Source organism: Octodon degus, unplaced genomic scaffold (genome assembly GCF_000260255.1).
Source record: "Octodon degus isolate 3935 unplaced genomic scaffold, OctDeg1.0 scaffold00142, whole genome shotgun sequence".
Taxonomy (NCBI): Eukaryota; Metazoa; Chordata; class Mammalia; order Rodentia; family Octodontidae; genus Octodon; species Octodon degus.
The window spans coordinates 7851241-7867798 of record NW_004524718.1 but is presented as its reverse complement, the minus strand read 5'-3'; positions in this window follow the sequence as shown (position 1 = coordinate 7867798).

Genomic DNA, 16558 nt, shown 5'->3' with positions numbered 1-16558 from the left:
ATAAACAAAACATATATAAAAAATATTAAGGGCTGGACAGATAGGTTAGCAGACTAAAGTGTCTGTTCAGGTAGGTGCCGGAATCAGGGTTCATTTTCTGGTTCTAGCCCTGGCCCCAGGATTCACTAAGACAGTGATTGAGACTGTGAGTGGTGGTGCGTGCCTGTAATCCTACCAAATGGGAGGCTGAAAACAGTAGGATAACTATGAGTCTGATCTGTGTAGTGAGACCCTGTAGACCATGTACTAAACACGTAAAAAAAAATACATGAAAATAAAAAAAAATGATGGAAACTATAATGAACATTACAGGAAAGAATTAGAATTCATGAAACAGATTCAAACAGAGATCCAAGAAATTAAGAACTCCATTGAAAGCTAGCAAAACTACTGGATTGAAACTGAATATAGACTTTCAGACCTCAAAGACAATGGTGCAGCTAATGAATGCGAAAAGAAAGATCTCTTAAAACTAAGAAGGAGCCAGGAAATAATAATTCAGCAGCTCCAAGACAGTGCAAAGAAAAATAATATAAGAATAATAGATGTCAATGAAACAGCAGGAGACAGCACAAATGACATAAAAAGATTATTTTGAAAAACACATTTAACTCAAAAGGAAATTCACACACTAAAAACCAAAGGATGGAAAAAAATTCTCCATACCACAGGAAATCAGAAAAAACAGGGCTAACTATTCTGGTTGTTGAAAATATCAACTTCAAATAAAAAATCTTTCAAACAGATAAATAAGTTCACTACATACTTGCTAAGGGAAAATTATAAGAGAAAGGGATAAAAATTATAAATATATATGCACCCAATATAGGAGCACCTAGCTAATAAAAATATTTTAATAGACATGAAAAGTCAAATGAACAATAATACAGTTGTATGGGGGACTTTAACATGCCACTGGAAGAATGAACATTGTGAAAATGGCCATACTCCAAAAATTGATATACAAATCTAATGCAATCCTGATTAAAATATCATTAATATGCCTCAAAGAACTAGAGAAAACTTTATTCAAATACATTTCAAACCCAAGGAGAACCAGAATATCAAAAGCAATCCTGGGAAACAAAGAAAAGACAGGTGGTGGTATCAGAATCTCTGATCTGAAATTACACTATAAAGCTACTGTGATAATACTGGTATGCTGGTGGCATAGAGATAAATCTGGGGATCAGTGGAACACAGTAGAAGATGCAGACACAACTGAAAACACATTCAGCCCCCTTGCCTTTGATAAAGGAACCAAACATGTTCTCTGGAAGAATCTCTTTAATAAATAGTGCTGGAAAAACTGGCTTTCCACATGTTGAAGGTTAAAATTAGACTCATGTCTGCCACTATGTACTAAACTATAGTCAAAATGTATCAAAAATTTAAATATTAAAATAGAAATACTAAATCTTCTAGAGGAAAATGTGGGTAAAAGTCTTATAAAGACATAGGGGTAAGTAGAGAGTTCAGGAACAAAACCCAAACTGCACAGTAAATACTTTAAACAGTCAACAACTGGAATGTTATCATATAAACGGTTTCTGTACTTTGGTGGAAGACTTCATCAGAGTAAAAGGAAAATCAACAAACAGGCAAAAAGTTATAGCCAACTGTCCCTCTAACAAAGGTTTTCTGTTAAGAACATATAAAGAATTGAACAAAATTGGCCCTCCCAATTTCAAAAACCCAATCCCAAAATGGGCATCTGAGATGAATATACATTGTCAGATGAAGAAATATAAATGGCAACTAAATATATAAAACAATGCTCAATATCCTTGGTCATTTGAGAAATGCAAATTAGTACAACATTGAGATTCCATCTCACCCCAAAAAGAATGGCTTATAACAAGTGCTGGAATGTATAGGGACAAATGAACCTGTCTCCACTGCTGGTAGGAATGCAGACTGGTACAGCCCTATGGAAATCAGTGTGGAGATTCCTTAAAAAGCTAGGAATGGAAGGGCCAGTGAGATAGCTCAGTGGACTAAGCTTTTGGTTAAGCAAGTTCAGGGCCACAGTTCAATCCCTGGCATGCGTGCTGGGCCAGCCCCCATCAGAACACTAAGCTGGCAATGGAGTCTGGACATGGTGGTGCATGCCTGTAATCCCAGCACTAGGGAGACTGAAACAGAGGATCACTACAAGTCCATGTTGCAGAGTGAGACCCTGCACACACACACACACACACACACACACACACACACACACACACACACACAAAGCTAGGTTTGGAGATCCCATTCAAGCCAGCTATTCACCTCCTGGTTATTTTTCCAAAAGAACTGAAAACATCATACCATAGTGATACATGTGCACCCATGTTTATAGCACTACAATTTGTCATTGCTAACTCCTGGAAACAACACAGAAGCCTGTCATCTGAGGAATAGATAAAGATGTTGTGGTATTATATGACAATGGAGTGTTATTTGGCCATAAACAGGATAAATTTGAGACTTCTGTTGGTAAAATGTTGCCACTGGAAACCACACTATTAAATGAAATAAATCAGACACACATGTGCAAACATCCTATTGACTCATTAGTGTGAGAACCTGAAAGAAAAAAATGGAATCTGAAGGTTACAATAGACACTGGGAAAAGAAGAAAAGAGAATGAGCTTATTCAAAATGAAAGAGTTACTTGAGTGGAGGGGGAGGACAGGAGAGTGGGGGAATGATATATATCTATGTATGTAAGCAGGATGGTTTGGACTATTGTACTGTGAATTTCTGCTTTTCTAAGGAAAGGGGCAGACAATGCTTAATTTGTCTCCTTTTTCAATTGTTTCTCCTTTTTCTCTTAATTTCTTATATATGTTTTTCTTTCTTATTCCAATTTTGCATGTATACATCTGGTAATATGAATAACTATCCATGTTTCTAGCAGCACAAATTGTCATAGCTAAATCTTAGAAACAAACCAAATGCTCATCAACTGAGGAATGGATAAAAAATGATATGATATTTTTACACAATGGAGTTTTACTCAGGTATTAAAAAGCTAAATTTGAGGCTTTTATAGATAAATGAATAGAACCAGAGATTGTAATTGTAAGTGAAATAACTCAGATCCACACGTGCAAACATTGTATTGTCTTACTTTTGTGAGAATCTGAAAGAACAAATGAAATTTGAAAGGTACAATAGATACTGTGAAAGGGAATAATTAGTTCAATGGGAAGGAACTAGAATGAGGTAAAGGATGAAAGAAAGAAGGGAGTGATATATTTATGTGTATGTGTGGGATAATTTGAACAACTGTTTTGTTGATTTCTTCTGGTCTTTTGAGTTTTTTGAAAATTTTTTAAAAATTATTTATTTATTTATTCATTTGGTACAGGGTCCTGTTACATAGCTTGGACTTGAAATGATCCTCCTGTCTCACCTTCCCCAGTGTTGGGATTATAGACATGCCACTGCACAAACTTTTGGGCTGGCATAGCATGTTGTGCAAGGAATCAAATACCAGGTCCTTGTGCTTACAAGCAGGGGGTTTTAGACTACTGAAATATCTCTCTAGCACCTCTGCTAATTTTTTGAAAGGAGCAATTAATGCTTAAAAGTTTTCTTCTTATTTTTTCTTTTTAATTTCTTATAATTTTTTGTTGTTGTATTTTAAACAAATTCTGCACATTTTTATATGGTAACCTAAACAACTAATCTGAAGATAATATTGTGCATTACAGTAACCATTGTTGAATTCGTATTACTTTATTTAGTGAAATTTCATATTGTTTCTAATGCTATTTTTATTACTATTTTGTACTCCTTATGAAACAGAAATAAAATTTTTAAATAACAGAAAAAATAATAAATTATTGCATAGTTAAGCATATGCCATCATAATTTTCAGTGTCTGCTTGGTTCATCATTGTATGATGTACTTTCCCTTAATGAAATTATTATGTATATTTTTAGATTTTTTATTAGTTTTGAAACAGTATGATGAGCTTCTGTAATCTTGCACATTTTGATTTCCTGTCAAGATTGGCTGAGAACTAATTCCTAGAGATATAATTACTATGTCAAAAAGGATTTAATAATCAGTTTACATTTTTCAAACAACTTAAAAGATATCAGTGATTTAATAGTTTATACCAATTGATGATAGCTTCTGTCTGTATCTTACAGAAGGAAGAGATTAACAACTATTAATGGCTCTAGTCAGAAATATCTCCCATCAATTCATTTTAAATTTACTTGTTCAGATTGAATTTGTGGTTAGATTTTCATTCAGAAAGATAAAGAGGAATCTTTCAGCACAGAAAGGCCATACACAGAATTTTTCCAGGAATGTGAAGCAAAATACTCCCCAAAACAAAATAGCGGTCATTTCTTTTGTTGTTATTTCAAAATACACCCTTTCTGTTACTGTAAAAAAAAAAAACCAAAGTGGGGGCATCATTTCATATTGACCTCTATAGAATACAGAGTTTCTAGAATAGATATGGAAAGCCTCATATCCGAATCAACTCCCATGAGATAATTTAAAGCTTCATTCTAGAGAGATAATATGAATGAAAGACCTTGCAGTTTCATGTAACTGCAAATTATAATGTTCATTTCAATTTGGCCAACACACTCCAGCTAAAACTTGACCATCACATCTTTTCTGTCCTGACCACTGGGTAACCACAGCCAATTTCTGCCCCTATACCACCACTGGCTTCATGTTCAAATTTGTTCAGAGAGATCGCATTGTGTACCTTTGAATATAACAATGAAACAAGAAACTTTTTGTACAAATTGAGAAACAAAGCTTACAACCTATTGATATGCTCAGATTTATACTTCATGACACTTTTATCATCCTGGAAAGATTTGGTAGTAACATCAGAGTCAACGAGGTAAAGTTATGATCATTGACAAGCAACAGCCTCACTTAGATGAATGTAGAGACATTTGACAGTAAAAGATAATTAGTCTAGACTGTAAGTCTAATCACTTGGGGGATAGAAAATTTTTATTAATATTTCAAAGTCAGGCACATAGAAAATAAGACTCAGCATAAGAAGACATGGCAATATAGAGAAGTATATCAACAATTTGATTGCTTATCTTGGGTTTTTGCACTTGTAACTGACAATAGAAAGATACATAAATCTTGATCAATAAGAAACTATAAAATCTTCATACTGATATAGACGAATGGAAAGTGTGTTAAGTATCTGTGGAGTTTTATTCAAAGAGGCTGTTATTCCAGAACAGGTATGTGGGAGCCTAGTTACTTGCTTCATCTACCTTTGAGTGTAACTGGTAGAAGACAAATGCAGAAGTCAAATCCATTTGGCCTTATTCCAGTCTGAATGTCACTCCACTTGGTAACTGGAAATGGGGAAAGCCAGCAGCCGTGCTTCTGAGAAGTCTGATGTGCATACCCGTGTGTAAAATAGAGAAATGAGAATTAAAAAGGGCAAGAATAAAAATAAAGATAACATGAGAAGGAGGAATTTTCTTTTATTTCTTCAAGGAATGATGGGGCTGAGGAGGACTAGAATTTTAACCACTGTATGATCAAAAATGGGGTGAAAGTTTTTTTAAAAAATTGCTTAGAAAATCTTGCTTTAATCACCATTAAATTAGTTTCTCTCACTTTTAAGACTCTTTTTCATTGATTTTGCAGCTGTGGAAGTTCTCTTTCCTATCTTGATTTTTTATGTAACTGCCTCAGGAACCTCAGATTGAAAATACTTAACTTTCACCATAACTTTGACTTGAGGGACAAGTTTTAAATTGCACAGTGTCAGATCCTGTGATTGAAGTTTATGAGGACTCACTATAGTGCCTTTGGAGCCTTTCTTTCTGTTGAATAGCAGTTGGCAGAGGCATTCACTATATTTTTGTTCATACATAAATACAGAAGATAATTCCTCACTTCCAGATGTGCTTTGCAAAGTGACAAGAATGATGGGATGATAGCCAGGGGAGATAGCTCAGTGGAAAAGTGTGTCAAAAGTGAAAGGAGTATTTTAAAGACCATTAACGGTGATGTGTATGTACTGTAACAATTTTTTTTTAAATTTAAGCATTCACTTTATATTTGATTACTTCTAGTAATTCTTAATGAGATTAGTGAGATGGTTTTCTTGTAGACAAAGATAAAAAGATCTCATAAAGTTACAAATATGCAACGTCTTTATTCTTATACAAAGAAGACATTGTACTATAAAAATATACATATATATGTTTGTGAAAGTCCTCTTTTCTGTCTTTAATAGATAGATAGATAGATAGATAGATAGATAGATAGATAGATAGATGATAGATAGATAGATTTTTTTCAGTACCAGGGATTGAACTCAGGACCTTGCACTTCAGTGAAGATTTAATAGTATCTTTTCCCAGGGATAATTTTGTGTGGGAGGCACAATAACTCCAGGCCTCCAATACTATGGCAAGTGAGTCTTTTCCTGAATCCTGTGAATCTGCCACATCATGACTCTGTGCCACATATCCCTTAATGGTCACCTGAGTGCCTCTGATCTATAAAATTCTCTTGGTGCATCAGCATCATTAGTGACACTGACTTCCTCTTCCCCTGCCTTAAAGACTATGTCACCTCCCGGTCGGTCAAGTGCTATGCCCCGGAGGTGGGAGTTCCTGTCATAGCCCAGTTGCCTAGTTACTCACGCCTTTTACCCGCAGACGTCATGCCTCCATTATATACATCCAGAGTTTCCTTTGAATAAACGAGACTTAATCAGAATCCTGTCTTGTCTTCATTTCTCACGTCTCCTGTCCTTTGTCCCCTCCTCAATTCCCCACTCCTTTCCCAGGTTATCTTTGTTGACTGACCCGCTGGTTCAGGACAATTTTGTGGAAGTGCTACCAGTATTTTTGTTTTATACATTAATAACCTGAGCTCAGAAATCAAATCAATACATTACTGCAGTTTTAGGTGTAGTCTATTTTCTGCTACTTATTAAGCAGAAAATTACTTGATTTTTTTCTTCTTCTACTTATTACTTGATTTTCTTCTTCCTGAAATTAGAAATTAACCATACTCACCTAAAAGAATCTTTGTATAGACTAAAAGAAAATTCACTGCTTATCTTTAGAATTATGATGACAATTGAAAAAATAAAATGATGTTATGATTATTTTCTTTTCTGGATTATGGGATGCTCAGGGAGAAATCCTACCTTATTTAATTTCATGTTCTAGGACAAAGAGTCATATCTCATGTAATAAGTCCACTACAGATTTCTTTCAGTGAATGTATGATTTATATACAAATACGCACTGTATAGATGAAGAAAAGGAATCAATTTAGTTAAAACATGAAGAAAAACACCGTTTTTCATATTAATTTGCACACTTTAATCAATCCAACTTCCAGTGTATGAAATATGCTTAATTTTACTTCCACAGAAATTTGAAGAGAAATACAAGTCAGCCATAGATAGCCATAAGGGAATGATTCTAAGACACGTGCCCTATTCATCATCTAAATACCCATCTCCACAGATGCTCAAGTCTCTTCGATTGATCCTCTCTATCCACAGATTCCACATCCTTTGATTCAATCAAACACAAATGGAAAACTACCAATTTTCAATCTGTGGTTGGTTAAATGCTCAGATCTAGAACTCATGAATATGAATGGTGAACTCAAAGTCATTCCAATTCCACAGTTAGGACATCTGATTCAAAGAATACACAATGACACATATAGACATGTCAACACACAGTAAAAGGTAAAAATTAGCCTTTAAACCTATTCCATATTCCTTTAATTCCAAGCAAAAGTATTGTTGATCTAACTGCTACTCCAATATCCTTACCAAAGGAGTACAGAAAAAGATTAAACATGCACAGAGAAGCAGACAACGTGAAGACAAACACAAGCATTAGAGAAACAGAACCACAAGCTAAGAAATGATGGTCATTTATTAGAAGCTATCAGAGGCAGAAAATGATTATTTTCTGTAGAACTATGCATAGTATCCCCGTGCCAACACCTAAATACCAGATCTATGGCTTCCAGAAGTATGAATGATTCATATACAAATATAAATTTGTGTATAAATTGGGCATCTGTGGCGATGGGTATTTAGGTGATGAATAGGGCATGTGTCTTAAAATCATTCATACAAATATGTTTCTCTTCTTATTAGCCATCAAAATCATGATAAGTTGTTGGGAACCACTAGAATATTAACATACTCATATACACTAATTTGTAAAAATTCACAGTATATGACATATACAGAATTTGTCAGTGAAGAATGACAAACATAAAGAATTTCTAAAACACGGAGGGGAAAAAAAACAGGATTTTCAAGGACATAGATGAAAAATCTGGAACTGATTTTTCTTAAGACAGTGGTTCTTTTCACTTAAGTCAATAGTAGAGATTTTTTTTAATTACAGACTTATTCTTAGAGTCACTGCAGAATGAGGCCCAGATGCAGGAGGTAGAGTAAAAGAACAGAAGCTACTCCTCTGAGGGTTGAACATAATTGTTTCTGTGGTTGCCCTGCAGAAACAGGACAGAAAAGGACATAGTGTATCAGGACATTTCCATGACATGACATCTACCTTTATTTATAAACCAAGCTCAAGTACAGAATACACCAGTAGTTAACTCAGACAAAGCTGCCTCATGATTTGACATACTGTTTTTATAACATACTATATAGCTTTCTGAACATATAATATGAGGCAAATAAAAAAAGAGAAAAATAGAAGCACCTTTCATTTTTTACAAAAACCTTCAATCTCTCATCAGGCCAAATAAATTTTCATTTTTCTTTTATTCATTATTACAACTTTAGGAGACAAATTTATTCTATCACTTCCACATCTATTTTAAATAAAAAGGCTACTCAGAGCCTTTTGTGTAGCAATTTAAGTAAATTTATAACAAAATATAACCTTATCATAACCTAGGTTCAAATTCTGTCCTATCCATAATATAGCCAGATAAGTTTTAAAAAGTAACTAATATGTCTATACCTTACCCCTGGAAATTGTTAAAAGATTATTAGACATGAAATTCCAGAACTTAGAAAAACTGGCCAAATCACACTGTTAGAGGTACTCAGGTCACAGAGTAAAGCAATGCACACTTGCTTAGGAGTCAGATTCCGTTACACATAAAACTAGTATCCTTCTTGTTACCTTCTTGGAAATCACAAAACTATCTCTGAGTGCTTTAAAGATGGCAGCAAAAAAATAATAGTCTTAAAACTATAAAGTTATTAGAAAAAAAGATTAAAAACAAGCCAAATCATTCCAAGATTGCTGATTGCAAGAGCGTGAAACCAGATGCACAAATCAATTACTCTTCCCATTTTGCTGCTTTCTCAGTCTTTTATTTTGAAACAATCCTATATTTTATGCTTTTACTTTGTTGTCTATACATTCAGGATTTTACAAAAGGCCACTGTAAAAACCAACGTCATGAAGCTTTTAAAAACCAAAATCATAACTGCAAATTCATATTTATTTTTTTTGGAGCATAGGAACTCTTTCCACAAGAGATGTAACTTTCTGAAAGGCTCACTTTAGGCTCAGTATTTGCTGAGTGGTCATTGCTTGACCAGATATTAGATACACTAAAGAGAATATCTGATTTCTAAAAATGTGATTTTTCATTTAGAAGCCAAACAAAGGTTAGTTTTTTTACTAGTAACAAATAATGATAATTCATTTCCCTTTGGAAGTCACACTACAAGAAAGTTCTTTTTTTTATATGTAGCACATACTTCATGTGTTATTTATTTGCATAATACTATATATGACTAGGCAGTTTTCCTTTACAAATCACCAGGATCTAATTGCTTTGAGTATACCCTGTCTTTCTCCAGCATGAATATAATCTTCTTCGCTTTCACTTTTAGAGACAAAGTTCATCTTAATTTTGTAGATCACTTAAAGGTGACTTTGAGATATTTCTGTCACTGTCAAAGTTAGTCATGACATCACAAAGATTATCCTTCAGTTTTATTTTGTATAAAGAAGGCAATGATTAGATTTTTCTAAGAGTAAACTTTGCTAGGAAACTTGTGCATAAACATGAGAAAATAAAGTAGTCCCAAAGAACCTTAATAGTTTTGACTAGTACAGAAAAGTCCAATAAAAAGTCTCCTTTCTCCCCTTCCCAAACCTGAAGATAATTCTGTAGAAAGTTTTTTCTCTGTAATAAAATTTCAAAATGTCCAATAACCAAAGTATTCAAAACACATGTCTTTAATAGAATACTTGCTACCCACTAAATAAATGTGTTCCAGAGTATTTTCGCATGAGATTAACAATTCTGATCTAAAGTAGTGGAGCTCTCTCACTCTCTCTCTCCTCCCTACATCTGCCCTTTCTCCCCCATCTCTCCTTTCTCCCCCTCTAACACAAATACACACTATTTCATAATGTACCCTAAAATCTCTCAGTGTGAATATATGTGCTTAGAGCAGATCACACGGGCAATGGTCCAGTTTCATAATTGTTTCTCATTTCTTCCAGTTCCTTAATTGCTGTCTTCCACTTTTTTTATTCTTACATTTTCTTTAAAAATACAGTCACACAAGTTCAGAGAATTTATAGCTGTAGATAACAAAGAACATGTAGACAGATCACAGATCATCATTTGTTCTCATGTGTCAAATCCACTAGCGTCTGTAATTCATCCTCAAAGAATCAGGTTTCAGCACTCAGCATAATCTTTTGACTTAGGTTGCTTGTTACTATTTGGTAGGCACCAAGATAAGTAATGGCTTTAATGAATCCAGAACTGACCACAGGATGAACCAAACTCAAATAGTCTTCAGCAGGTTTTTGAAACTAGAATTTAATTGGTAGGATTCTCACCCTGACTAACTATATATGCTAATACCTGTGAACTAAGTAACTGCACTGAAAATAGTAATACGTAATACTAGGGTCATGCTTGGAATGCTACAATGAAAGGAAGAGGTTAATTTATATCAAGAGATTTACCAAAAAGGATAATATGTTCAGATTACCTAAAATATGCCAGGACTAGGTATGTGCTATACATAACTTTATTTGATCTTCGTGTTAAAATGTGATATTGATTTTATGATTCTGAGAAAACTCTAGGGCTGAGTTGATACACATTCTTTTGAAGGTTCTCAAATTAAGTTAGAGTTTGACTTTAGTTCTGACTGGACTAAACATATGATCTCCAAAGGTTGATGGAGAGACCGACTGGGACACAGGCGGTGGAGCTGGTGGCCACAGAGACATTGGAAAGGAAATATGAATTGAGAAATGTGTCAAGTGCTTTGATAGTGCTTGAGATACAATCAAGAACACATGCTTTGGGAAAAGCACAAGTTCTTTTCACTCATATAGGTCAATAAAGAGAAAGACCCCAGAATGGTAAGGCCTGTCTTAATTATGCTTTCATTATCAGTCAAAGAACTTGTTTTGTCTTTTAAATTCCAGATACATAATGGGAAAATTAAGTTCCCCTAATGATATTTTGAAAAGTAACCCTGGCAGCCCTCTGATAGGCAATATTTTGTAAGGAGGAGAGCTGAGAGGAGGCAGGGAAATGAGGCCTCTGTGCTTGTGCCAAGAGAAAGTGAGTCTCATCTGTGATTACAGTGATGACAATGGGCTGAAAATGAGCACAGATAAACAGAAAGTGCAGCATGTGGAGACATCCACTGCTTGATGTGGCAATAGATGGGAACTGGAGAGGTTAACAAGGCAAATGTTCCTCAAGAGTTTAATCATGCTTTGATAGCAACAAGAGTGATTCAGTTATCTGCCGTAAGAAAGCCCAGGAAAGGAATCAGCCCGGAGTAGGAGTGTGGCTGGTTTTGCAATATCATCTTGTTACTGGAACACTTGACTGGAAAAGATATTAAATCTGGGAGCAAAAGAATGATCAAGATATCTAAGCATACCCTAGGAGTCTTAGAAGCCCAAATTGCTATATTGCCAAAGATATCTAGAAAGACATATTTCAAGTATATAGATCATTTGTTCATGTCTTTTTTTTTTTTTTTTTCAAATGAGAAAGTGACAGAAGATGCCTGGGAAACTGCTACCAGATTTGCCCATGCCCCTGAAGCTTGAGATTTCTGATTATTTTTCCTGCAGAACTCAGCTTGCTAAGAAGATACATCTCAAATTCCAAGAATCCAATGCTGAGAGGCAGAAAAATAATTAAAGAGAGAAAACACCAAGAAATCTATAGAACTGAAATTACCTAAAATATCCTTTGAAAATCAACAAAGAGAAGTGGGCAAAATGCCCAAAAGAAGCTCTCCCAAAGACTTTATGACTCAACTCTGCTCTCATACTTGGTATAAACACCATGATCAAACAAAGGAAAGAAAACCAGGTTTGGGATTTCTCATACTTCATAATCTTAAGAGTAGATAATGGCCTCTCCTCGGGGGTGAGGCTCTTGGCTCACTTCGAATCCAGTTACTATTGCCCTCATGCCCCAAGGCAGGGCAGCTCTTGGAAAGCTATCCTCATATTCCTTGGGCCGGGAGGCCTTAAAACTAAAAGTCTTGATATTTTACTGCCACATGGGTTGGCCACAATATAAATCTGACAATTGTAGATTATGACTTGAGGAAAAATTTTTAACCCCTTAAATTTTCTGTTATTGCTACTGGTAAATTGCCCAAAAAAGCCTTTATTGTTACCAAGGCCCTCCCCTCCCTTACCTGACCCCAAGATGTTCCTCTTGGACCCACCCAGCCTCCTCACTCTCCTCAAACCCCTGGGGTCTTTTCACCTTCTCAACTCTTTCACTTCCTCCTCTCAAGTAATTCAGTCCTACGGCATGTTTGTCTCTTAAAAAACAAAAACAAAAACAAAAACAAAAAAACCCCTCTCTTCCTTGGTCATCCATGGCAAGCTGCAAGGTTAGAGAAGTCGCCTGTAATAAATTTGTCTCCATTGATAAAAGCTACTCAGAAAAGTTACTGTTTGTAGTAGAGAAGATACAGAATGGAAGCACAGACAGGAAAAGAGAAAAGTGATGCTGACAGTTAATAAGGAAGGAGGGCCACCTGGCAACAGGAAAAAAGTCATACTTCCCTGGATCTAGACCAGGCTGCTAGAGAGGAGAAAGAAGGAAGTGTTTGTGATGGATTCAGAGAAAGTTTTAGATTGAGGAGGTCATGGGTGCTCAGGGTGTTAGCTGCCAATATAGGGAAAAGCCTGTTAGACTTTTGATTTCAATGCTGCTTTGTCAATAAAGATTTCATCATGACTGTTATGCTATGCTCCTATGTATGACAATTGATTCCAAATTGTCTCTCTAAAATTGTATAACTGTAATCTTATAAGATTTTATAGGGATTTAACTACTAGCTCATCCGTGGTTCATAAAAAATAACAATTTTCTGGTCACACTTTATATTTCAAGGTGCTTAATACTCAGATATAATTTTATTAATTAAGTGTACTGCTCCCAACTAATATAGACGCAGAGTCCCTTGAAGGAACAGTTATTATCAATTCATATCTTATATCCCGATCTGCTCCTGACATTCATGCTAAGCTTAGGGGATAGATCTCAGCCCTCAAACCCCACAGGGAAGCTTACCTAATCTGGCTTTCAGTGTCTTCAATAATAGAGATAAAAATTAACTGTACACAAGTGCCAGATTTTGACTGTGACACTTGTGACTCCCATCAAAGCAGGACATTGGCAAGGTAATGTTGAGCCTAATGAATGCTGCCAGCTGAACACCTTCCAGATTATATTTCAATTGCAGTGAAAAAGGATACTAGGCAGGAGTCTGCCCAAATCTACAGCCACCACTGGAACTGAGTCCCATCTGCAAGTTTGAGGGTCACTGAACATGTAGCTGCCCTGTCTGCCAGAGAATAGGTAAGTCATCCAAGTCCCTACCCTCACAGGAAAACTCGCTGCAGCAAAAGCCATCAATAATTGACCTACATGGTCTTGCCCCTGAAGAGGAACAACAGGGGTTGGATTCCATGATCCCCATGAAGTTTCCTTTGTCAAAGCCCCGAGTTTCTCTGGACATCTTTGTTAGGAAACTCTATTCTTGCTGACATGGAGACCACATATAGTGTTCTTTCTGAGTTTTCAGGTCATTGTATTAGATCTATAGTCTCCATAGTGGTTGTTAATGGCTGACCTACATGACCCCTTCAGCCCATTCCCTGCTGACCCTAGACATTGTTCTTCACTTATACTTTTTTTGTGATCCCAAACTGCCCCACACCTCTTATGGGGGAAGATCTCCTACAAAAGCTTTACTTCTTTTTTACTTCTCTCTCTCCCCATGGTGCTTGTCCTATAAACTCAACCTCAATGCATAGCCAGCTCATTCCTTTCTCTTCCCTCTTCCTGGTTCTCTTGTCAACCACATACTCTAGGATGCTTCCAATCCCTCTCGTGCCACCCCTGCTACCCCTGCACTAGTTTGCCTCAGATATCCCTTAGCCATTCCCTGTGCTCCCCAACATCCAATAGGCTCTAAACACTAATGGAGAATAGAGGCAAATGGGCTTTTAAAGGCTTACCTCACAAACTTAGCCTGGAACTACACCTGCCTTGGCCTCAGCTCTTTCTCTTGGCTCTAGCTAGACTGAAGACACTTCCTAGGGCACACACATTCCTAGTTCCATTAAAGTTCATGTATGGGAGACCTTTCCTGCTTTACAACTTCCCCACTCCTGATAACTTTACTCCTATAGCTGACTATATTCCCATACTTCCTCTGGTACCTGCTTGGACAACATGTGGATACCTGCCTTACACAATCAATAAATACCACTCAGTTGGTGCCATCCATATTTCCTAGAAATTTAATACATCTTAAATCCTCTAATCCTATAGATTAAATCCTACATGAACAGGCCCCCACCTGGTTGTCCTCTCAACAGCAACAGTGGTTAAAGTCACCGGCATGCCCACCTGGTTCCACATCCCCTGAGCCAAGCAGTGCCTAGACAGCTCTACTCCACCTGACAACTCCACTCTTCCTATCCTGAGCCCTTGTCACCAGAGTGGACTTCACAATGCTTGTCACCTACACGTCTTCATCTCTGTCTAACTAAGGGCTCAAAAGCTGCAGGGTAACTTGTGTGTTGCTTTTTCATCTAGTTTCTGATCCCCTATCCTCTGCTGTCCTTCTGTTCACTGCTGGACTCTGGGCCATTTGCCCAGATGATGCTCTGGTGCCACATAAGATTTCTTCAACCTCAGATGTGAGCCTTCACTAACAATAAGCTTCTCATTCTGGCTGAAAAAATTGACACTAGCTTGTATATGAGTATGAATTGTCATCCTGTAAATAAATGCTCCTTGCCCCTAAAATAATGCCCCATTAAGCAGGAAGTAGTCTAAGAGATTCATCAGCCCTTCATAACAACTAAAAGATGGGAATGATGGATTCCAACCAAAGTAAAAATAGATAAATTATCATAACCCTGATTCAACATGGCTGAATCCCAAAACGATAGCTTATCTTCCTAATGACCACTTCCTCCTTCTTCCCCACTCCAGCCCTGAATACAGCTTCCTTTTACCTTTCCTGTGCACACAAGTGAGCCTCCAATCAGCTCCTTGTTTGTCTTCGAACATGTTCCTTAAACTCCACCCTATCAAAAGTTCATAGTCTCAGTCTCCTTGTCTGAAGTCAGAAGATCTTTCCATCTCCTGCCATTGACCCTTTCCTTGTCCTGTCCTGATAATAAAGGACTTTTCCATCCTTTTCTTTTACTTCTGTTTCTCTGCAGTGCCTCTGGAAAGCCTAAAACATGGCATAATGAATGCTCAAATTTATACATTTTAATGCTCAATTTTTATTCAAATTTCTGCAAAAGCTGGTTATCTTAAGGAAGTATTTTTAAATAAATGTTTAAGTTTACAGAATAGAATTAACATAGAAAAAGATCAAGGTAGATATACACACAATTATTTCCCATGGAAATTATTACAGGAAGCCAGAAACACCGTATGACATCATAAATTTTAAATTATATAAATTAAAGTGACTTTAAGTTCATGTTACTTTGAAGCCAAAAGAAACAGAAATTAATATCTTGCCAGAATGTTTAAAATTATTTGGCTTAGGGTAAGAATTTATCAATACAAAATCATCAGGGATTTAGAAGGCTTGATGTGAAACTCAAGCCCTTACTATGTGCAGGATCAGAAATATCAATAGCTCCTTACAGAAACACTTTCACAAACCTCAGTTTTGGTTTTTTATTGTTTTAAGAAACCTCTACCTATTGAGTTTTCTTAAAATTATGAAAAACCATTGATGACCACAAAACATGGTGACAACATCAGCCACTTCGGTGTGACATCAACACTTAGAAATAGTGATCAGTCCTGCCCTTTCCACATTTCATGTTCTCTGGTCACAGCTCTGCTAGTATTCCAGGAAACAGTTTTTTCTCTCCTTTTTCAGAAGCTGATTTCCTACCTTGCAATCATATGTAGTCTTAAAGGGGTATATCTTAGCCCTCAGAATGTGACCTTGGTCCTATGAATATTCTGTTCAGCAGAGTAGAACTACTCTCTCTCTCTCTCTCTCTCTCTCTCTCTCTCTCTCTTTATATATATATA